The sequence below is a fragment of the Cavia porcellus genome, unplaced genomic scaffold, assembly GCF_034190915.1.
Source record: "Cavia porcellus strain 051 isolate PalLab524CR breed Dunkin Hartley unplaced genomic scaffold, mCavPor4.1 scaffold_4, whole genome shotgun sequence".
NCBI classification, from domain to species: domain Eukaryota; kingdom Metazoa; phylum Chordata; class Mammalia; order Rodentia; family Caviidae; genus Cavia; species Cavia porcellus.
The window spans coordinates 100939256-100948901 of record NW_026947487.1 but is presented as its reverse complement, the minus strand read 5'-3'; the positions used below and the strand labels follow the sequence as shown (position 1 = coordinate 100948901).

At 40.8% G+C, this 9646-nt stretch overlaps 1 long non-coding RNA gene across 1 annotated transcript; it reads left to right on the top strand.

Annotated features, from left to right (window-relative positions):
* The first annotated feature begins 249 nt into the window (after window positions 1-249).
* LOC134475776 (uncharacterized) lies at window positions 250-5326 on the top strand. The gene is made up of 2 exons (XR_010047015.1): window positions 250-466; window positions 4790-5326. It is a non-coding gene; the product is annotated as an uncharacterized LOC134475776 (long non-coding RNA).
* Window positions 5327-9646: the final 4320 nt, after the last annotated feature.

Genomic DNA, 9646 nt, shown 5'->3' with positions numbered 1-9646 from the left:
CTACAACCTGGATGTAAACTCTACTTAGGATTTCATGAGTGTTAGTCAAGATTTACAAGGGAATAAACTTACTACAGACACACAATCCATAGGATTATAATATTCACCCAAAAAGTCAAATATAGAAGAGTACAAGAGATCTGTCTGCACACCAGAGACCTCAGGAATGCAGTGAAGAACCTGGATTCCATGGCAACACCCTGCATGAGTCCAGCCACAGGCCTGGAACACACAGGAATGTCCCCTGAGTCCACATCAGAAGGCCAGGGTTCTTCAGTGCGGGACTGGAGTCTGCACCAGAAACCAAGGGGCCAGAAAGCCAAGGGGCCAGGGCTGAAGACTCCTGCGTCTGCACCAAGACCCAGGAGATGACTCCCAGGAGAAGGCAGCCTGGAGCTGCTCCAAAGAGAACAGCAGTGGAGGCTCAGCTCGCGAAGCTCTTCCGAGGGTGGGAAGCAGGTGAGAGGTGAGATACTGTTTGGAGTCTCTGGCAGTCACCATGGGTGAATTGCAGCCTTTGAAGGGTAAGATTGTTTACCTCCAAAAATAAAGAGTAGTCTCATGACCAAGAAAAAAAGTGCAGTAGCTAAATGAGTATGTGGTATAGTTCAGTAATGCCAGAAACCTGGTAGGCTGAAGCAGGAAGAATGCAAGTTTAATGGCAGCCTGGGCAAATTAGTAACCCAGAGAGAACTTGCCTAGAAAGAAAGAAAAAGAAAGAAAGAAAGAAAGAAGGAAGGAAGGAAGGAAGGAAGGAAGGAAGGAAGGAAGGAAGGAAAGAAAAGCATGTGGATGTAGCATAGATGTATAGATGTTAATATTCATCTAAAAATCTGCCAAAGTTCACACCATTCTAATCAAAAACAGCAAGAAGAGAATTCTTTTCACATTGTAATGTCAAAATTAGAGGACTTCTAGAACAAGAAAAATGTATGAAACTAGTATAAATAATTCCAAAGAATAAAGGAAGAATGATACACTAGAAAGCAGTAATATCAGTTAGCAAATATATTTTTACAAGGTGGTAAGGAGAGATGGAGAAATAGACTCATCGATAGATCTGAATAGAAACTAGACACATGACTTCTCTGTGTATACTTCATTTTTATTTATATTTTATAACTTATTTATATTTCATGCATCAGAAGATGGTATCTAAAAGCAGTAGAGAAGCAACAATTCATCATATAAAGAGCAAAAGCATAATGTTGTAAAAGATAAAGCTAACAATTTTATTTGGTGCCAAGTAAATTCCAGAGGCTCTAAATAACTTTTTTTTAAAAAAGCAGGTACCAGATTTAATACAGATGTGTTTAATGTAAATAATTAAAGCAGGCAAAAAAGAAGGAAAAATGCAGGAGATGTTATGGGTCATTTATTTATTTTATGATGCTGGTGACTCTCACTAGTTCACATCCCCAGGCTTATTTATTTGGAGGTAGGGTTTCCCTGCGTCACCAATTGCCCAGGCTGAGCTTGAACGTTTGGTCCTTTCGTCTCAGTCTCAGCGTGCTAGGCTTACAGGTATGCACCATAACCTGCTAATCATATTTTACTCTACTTAAAATGTATATTTGGTTAGCAAAATGTTTTGATTGTTTCCTTGGTTTGTTTTTGTTTTAAATACTTTTGCAAGTGACTTTAAGGTGAAAAGATCCAAATATTTGGGGAGTCACTGGGTGGGGAAACAGCGACTGTTCACTTACTTCAAAGATTACACATCAGCTCCTCGGCTAGCCCACTTAACATTGCTTAAGCTAATTGTAGGGACAAAGAAATGGCCTAAACAACTCTGTCCATACCAGCACGTGGAGACAGGGCCAGGTTATCCAAAATGGAGATAGCTGCTCTTCTTTCAAGGAGCGTCAAGGAACGTTATCTGGGCTCCCCACAACAGACAGCTAGTTACCAGCTGTAAACCACCACTACTTATCAGTTAAGGTAGTTGCTCACGACTAGTTAATCATCACTAGCTACCACCCTTGTTGCTGAGACAAAATAACCAACATCCAAAGTCAAAGGAGAAAAGGTTATTTGGTTCCCAGTTTGTAGAGGCTTCAGTCTGTAGTGAGCTGGCTCCAAAACAGGGCAGTATGACAGAGGGGCACCACGGAGGAGAACCAGTTCGTGGCAGGCAGAAGGTGGAAGGCAGCAAGAAAGAAGCAATCATCAGTGACCTTCTTTCTGTCCCTTATATCTTGCCCAGGCTATGGCATTCACACCCAGGATGGAGCACCCTTCATCTACCCAGAACTATGCCAGTCCAATCAGGGGGCCAATTCAGTAATCACACACCCTAAATCTTAGCATCACACACTCTGGATGCAGCCAGCTCTGGAAAAGCCTCACCTATGACCACATGAGGCTCTGGGGGACAGCTAGACACAACCCATAAACATTCACAGCTAGTTGAACATTGCTAGTTACTGTTTACTAGTTGTTTGCAATTTGTTAATCAGTTACTAGTCACCCACAACTAGTTAACTATACTAGTCACAACTCATTACCAACTACTAGTTAATTGATGCTAGTTACTGGTTATTAGCTAGCTACAATTAATTAACCATTGGTAGTCATCAATTACCAGTAACCCATAGCTAACTAATACTAGTACCTACAACTAGTTATCAGCTGCTGGCTAACCACATAGTTATCCACTGCTAATTAATCATTACTGCTGGCTAGCCATTACTAGTTAGTGGTTGCTACCTACAATTAGCTACCAGCAACCACCAGTGATACACTAGTTAGCCATTATTAGTTACTGGTTACCAGTTACCTGTGAATAGTTAACCACTGCTAGTCACTAGTGACTATCCTAACACTGCTAGTTAAGCATCACTAGTTGATGTTTATCAGTTGCCCATAACTAGTTAGCCACTGCTAATTATTGGTTACTATTTACCCACAACTAGCTAACCATTGCTCATTCCTAGTTACTAGTTACCCAAAACTAGGTAACCACTGGTAGTTATCATTTACTTGCTATTAGTTTGCAATAACCAGCTAACCACTGGTAGTTATTGGTTACCATTACCCACCACTAGTTACTGCTACTTAGTGATTATGTCATCCCCAATTAACCTCTACTAGTTGCTAATAACTAATCATTACTAGGTACCCATCTCTAGTTATCAGTCACTAGTCACTCATTGCTAATTAGCAGTTAAAACTTACTGCTAGTTATTTGCGACTTGTTAACTAATGCTTACCCACAACTACTCACCAACTACTAATTATTGCTAGTCACCAATTTCTATTTACCTATACCTAGTTGACTACCTTTGGTTACCAATTAGTTACCAAAGCTAGTTATCAATTGCTAGCTTCATCCAGTTCACTAATTCTTAACTAATAACAGGTAACTAGCATGGATAACTAGTAATTGGTAAATAGTAATTACTGGTCATGGATAACTAGCTGCGGTTAGGTAATAAAAGAGACAAAAGCTGATGTCAGGTGGAATCCTCTCTCCTGATGGAAGAGAAGGGACTGCTCAACCACTGTAATATGTTTGTTTATACACTCAGAAGGATGATATCAATTTTAATTCTGCTGCCTACCAACTTGTTTGCCTGGCTGGCCTGGACCCCTTGCCTTCTTTGAGCTGGAATAGCTTGTTTATGTGGTTTGCTTTGGACTGTTCTCAGGGCTGGCCTTGCCTTAGCCTAACACATGTGATCAGTCTCCTGCTTCAATGGCTCCCTATAAATTTGGAAAAGTTTTGAGAGACTAGCAGAAGAGGCCCCTGAATGCTATAAACTATATGGGAGACTCTGGTCAGCGCCTGGAAAATTAGAGTCCTGATGGAAATGCTGCCGTTAGCGTGAGGCTCAGAGACTTCTACTGAGAAGGCCTGCGCTGGCTGCTGGATCCATGTAGGGTATGTTGTGCTTTGCTAGGAAGTTGGTCTGCACATTACCTGGGTGACAGAAAAATGTCAGTGCTGTCTACTGTTAGAACAGTGTCATGGCTGATGTTGAGAGCTTTTGGTCAGACCTGTGTTCAAAACAAAGAAGGAAGCGTCAGCCAGGTGACACGAAATGTTTAGCCAGAGGGAAGGCTCAGTGGAGCTGTGAACTGCAAGGATGGAACAGAGAGGAATGTGGTTGTTGAGAAGACAGTGAAAACTGACCAGGAGGCAAGAGTGTATTGAATGCAGGAGATCCTTGTGGGGCTCGCTAGTGTTGCCAAGTTAATGGGAAGTAAGAATTGTGATTGTAATAGCTCTTTTAATATATCAGTTGTCCATAACTAGTTAGCCACTGCTAATTACTGGTTACTATTTACGCACAACTAGCTAACCATCACTCATTCCTAGTTACTAGTTACCCAAAACTAGCTAACCAGTGGTAGTTATCATTTACTTGCTACTAGTTACCAATAACTAGCTAACCACTGCTTTTAATATGATTTCATTTGAAAAGTTATTTATTGAGCTCCAATCATCAGGGGCCGGGGATTTTGGACCACACTGGGATACAGACAGGACGAGTGCGACAGCCTGCCCTTGAGCTCCCAGTCTAGTGAGGGGTAAACACAGCAAATCATTAGAATGCTGTCGGGTGAGAGCTGGACTGAAGGGATAAAACAATTGCACCAGGAAAGTGCAACTGATTTTAATGTAGTTTTTAGATACACATTTTAGTTAAAGTATTGTGGTTTTAATCTTGAATTCTGAAACCATTTGCATATTTTGCTTTTGGTGCAGAAATGAGTGTAATAAGAATTTTTATATTATTACATTAAAGTAAATCTGACTTGATCAAGACATGTTAACTTTTCACAGATATGCTACTGGAAACTATGGTTTAAGGAAATGTGTCTGGTTATCAAGTTGACCAGGAGTGGACTGTGCAGGGTTAACTATTGGTCACCTTGTAACACGCAGCTGAACTGAATCAGCACGGTTCTGGGTGTGGAAGACCCATCTGAGGACTGTTGCCAACAGCATAAAAATGAGAACTGGAGAGAATGGTGGTGTGCTGTTGATTCTCCTGGAGAAGCTTGTCACTCTGCTTTTCCTGATATGAACTCAGCTGTTTCCATTTTTGGCGGAGCTCGGGTCTTCAGCTGGACTCATGCAGGACATTGCTGTGGAATCCAGCCTCTCAGCTGGATTCTTTGGGTCTCTAGTGCGTGGACAGCAATCCTGCACTCCTTTACATTTGACTGTGGGTGAATATTATAACTCTATAAATTGTATCATGTATTAAATCTTTTCCCTTGTAAATCACTAGCAGCAACACTAGTGATTAATGACTTGTGAATTCTGTAAAAAGCCCATATTCTTCATGATGTGGCCAATAAAATCTCTGCTTAGTTAGCTAGTATGATCAGCCAATGACTAGATAGATATTTCCTTAAATGCCTAGAATTACAAACTGTCACAACCATTTTTGCCAAAGGGCAAGGATCTCTTGGGGTATGTTGGGGGCGCACTTTTAACACAGTCAGGCAGTTTACCTTGAGCTTATAGTGCAGTCAGAAGTGAGAAGCTTGGACTTTTCTTGAGCACCTGAACAGTCCTGGGAGTGCCACACAGCTTATGTGGTGCACAGCTTTCTCAAATCCCAAGAATATGTCGGACGGTTTCAAAACCAGACATCTTATTCCCCAGCTTTTCCTTTAAAGCTTTTTTGGTTAGTCTATTGTTTAAACTGTTACCTATTGTGTAAGCCTGTGTTTGAATTATGGCCATGGCTGGAGTGTAGCTCAGAGCATTTGCCTGGGTCAATTTGATCACAGCACAGCAAAAAAAGTCACATGGTATGTATGTAAACATGGTAAGAAGAAACAAGCCCAACCAGGCAACTGCCATGAGAGTTTTCAAAAAGCACCCTTACAGAAAACTCTACTTGTCTTGGGCAAACACAAAGTCAGTTCAAAGAAAGACAAATTGATTGAAGCCTCAGAATTCCAGATGTGTATTTAGTTTGTATTTTGTCAACAAAACCTTGCTGTTGGGAGAGAGGAGCAAAAATGGTGGATAGATAGCAACTGGCTACAGAGGCTCCCTGAGATAGTCAACTTAAAATTCAACACAATACAGAATGGGGAGCCCCAAACAGAGGGAAATGAATCCTCTCATCCCAAGAAAAAATTAAGCAGGTGACTTGCTGACCATTCCAGATTCACTGTGACTGGCTGGGGTCCTGCTGTGACTTGCTGAGGTCCTGCCGTGACTTGCCTAGCAGTCCAAGCTCCTGCCGCTTGGACTCACTGGAGGCGCAGTTACATTGAGTTTGGGGGTCAGTGAGAGGAATGGAGAGCTGAGTTGGCAGGGTGCCTACATCAACCTGTGGTGATGGCAGTGGAGCTATTCCATAGAAAAGAGGGGTCTGGCAGACTACATTCTGGGACCAGGCAGCACTGGCAAGTACAGGGGGCAGCAGTGACTTCAGTCAATTGTTCCCTTCCAGAACAGGATTGGTGGAGTGAGCTGGGCCTTGGTCACGTGACCTAGCTGAGACCCAATAGGTTATCCAAAATCAAGTTCCTACAGCAGTGGCCCACACTAACCACAGTATCCCAATGTAGCCTCAGAAGTTTGACTGATCCAGAGGGGAGGCAGTGCAAAGAAATACAGTGCAGACCACAGCAGCTTGACTGATCTGGAGGGGAGGGGCCAGCATATGCTGTCCCTGTCTGCAACTTACTAGCACATGGCAGAAGAAAGGATCATCTAGCCAGTGCACTTCAGAAGAATTGTAACCAACAAAGAAAGAAACTGGGGCCTCTTGGAAGAAGCAAAAAAGATGGGAAGAGAAAGCAACAACAAAAAGTCCCCAGGTTCCAACCCTGAGAACATTGACCCAGGACAGGTAAATACAAAGGAGAATGAGACTAACAAACATGCAATATCAGACACAGCATCAGTGGACATAAAGAGATATATTCAGGATCTCATAGATGAGTTCAAAAGTGAAATATTTAGCCAAATAAAGCAAGATATAAGAAGATTAATATAAGAGATGCTAAGCACCCCTCAAGCAGATACAGATAAAAGAAAGAAGGAACTCAAACAAAGGAGAGACCATTTGATGAAGAATATAAAAGTATATAGAATACATGAAGCAGATTCAAAGAGATCACCAGGAAATTAAAAACTCTATGGAAAGATGGCAAATCTGCTTGAAAGAAACTAAGGACAGATTATCCAAACTGGAGGATAATTTTGCAATGTGGGAGTATGAAAGGGAAAACTTTTTAAAAATAACAAGGAAACAAGCAGTAACAATACAAAGGCTAGAAGACGACAAAAGGATCTATAACTTGAGAATAAAGAATGTGAATGAAGAAGCTGGGGTACACCAGGTGTGGTGGCTCATGCCTGTAATCCCAGCACTCAGGAGGCTGAGGTGGGAAGATCATTGCACGTTTGAGACCAACCTGAAAAAAGTGAGCTCAAGGTCAGCCTGAACTGCATAGTGAGACCCTGTCTCAAAAAAAGACAAAAAAGCTGAGATCCACGCCATGTTGGAACTGAGGACACTGGGAAGCCAAGCAAGCACCTCCCTTCCCTGGTAAGTGGTGGCAGTGTGGCAGCCTGTTGCCCTTCCAGGGGGAGAACCAGCAGCAGCTCCTGAGATCCACGCCATGTTGGAACTTAGGATGCTGTGAAACCAAACAACCAGCCTGCCTCCCTGCTAAGCGATAGTGAACCTACTGATGCACAGCTTAGAGTCAAACATCCCAATTCCTCTACAGCCCTTCTCCTGTCCCCCCCCACCCCGTTAGCAAATGAGAACCAGAAATCTGAGCGTCTCCTGGGAGATTGACCATAGCAAATAAGGGGGACTTCCTTCCACCATCTCTTTGAAGGCAAATATTTTTATTACTGTTTTGCTCTATTTTGATTAATGGTACTGCTCTATTCAATATTCTGTTTTGATATGTTCTATGTTTCATCTCATTTTGATATACATGATTGAAAAAACAACTATTATAAAGATAACAAAATATACTGTGATACCTATTACTGCTATCCTGGTAACCTGCTGTGAAGTTCTGTACCAATTTCTCTGTACGATCTTAGCTGTCTTGTTCTGTTGTATTTTACTACTTTCCAAAAAAAAAGACAAAAAAGAAGCTGGAGTACAAACAAAGGAACTACAAAGGCTATTCAGAGAAATAATTAAGGAAAACTTTTCAAGCATAGGGAAAGGAAATGATATTCTGATGTATGAGGCATACAGAACTCCAGTCACCTACAACCAAAACAGAGCTACACCCAGGCTTATAATAATCAAGATCCCAGAAACTCAATATAAGAACAAAATATTAAAAGCTGTTAGAGACAAGAAACAGATCACCTATAAAGGAAGGCCTATCAAAAATAATGGCAGACTTCTTGACACAAACCATCAAGTCAAGAAAAGCCTGGAGCGAAATATTCCAAGCCCTGAAAGAAAATAACCTCCATCCCAGATTGATATACCCTGATAAACTGTCTCTAGAAATTAATGGAGAAACAAGATGCTTCCAAGACAAAAAGGAACTTGAGAAATTCACAACCACCAATCCAACTCTACAAAGAATACTGCAGGGCATTCTAGAGAGAGAGAAAAGTACCAGGATTCCAGGGACAGTGGCAGAGAGGCCTCAATGAATGGAGCAGAAAACAGAATGAAGAAAATAAGCAGACAACTGATGACAAAAAAGAGCATGACAGAAATGAGGCAGAGAAGATTTTATTCAAAACTGATATGACTGATAGTATCAAGTCTGAGAATATAGGCAACTATAATGAAGATGACAAGACTCTATGATACACATTCTGGTTTTTTTTTTTTTTTTTTTTTTTTTGTCTTTTTCCTTTTTATCGGTACTGGGGATTGAACTCACGACTGCCTGCTTGCAAGGCAGGGACTTATTCTGCTGAGCTAAATGCCCAGCCCCCAAAATTCTGGTTTGATAACTGCCAGTTTCTGAAGTTCTATACTATATACAAAGTTGTGTTTTTATTAATACTGTTATGTACTGAATATTCAATTATACTATGTCTGATGATATAGCCAATTCTATTGGAGATAACAAGAGACAACACAGGAACCATGGTAGAACTCTTTGTACAATGGTCTTATATGTTTATTTCATTTCATGTGTTTATAGGAATATGTTTTGTTTTGCCTTGCTTTGTTTTGCTTCTCTCTCTAATATAGAAAGGATAGAAAAACATGTTAAGACTCATGCATGTGTAGAATCTGTAAACAGTTTGTGAGAACTGATCTTATGACACATGATGAACAGATACTTTGAAGAAAAAGAGACACTAAAGTACCCAGTGCTGATCCTAGAGTGCCATAATGTAAAACCCAGCAATAGTATTATTCTTTGTTCAGAGTGGTATTAGCCTGCTTAGGTTTATTCAATCTCAACATAATTGAAGATAGGGATACTGCATGTATGTTTAAGTGTATAGGATTGATAACCATATTTCTAAGTTTTTGTTGGATAGTTGAACAGAACTGGTTGCAGTCACACTGTTTGAATCCCCACTTTATATGTTCCACTTTAGTTCTTGAATAACTATTTGTAAGAAGACAATCTGTAATCATCAACTAGTGATTTCTTACTGTTTTTTTCTTTGAAATTATGTATTATTTCTACCCATTTTCTGTTTTGGTTAGTCTTTCTTTAAATT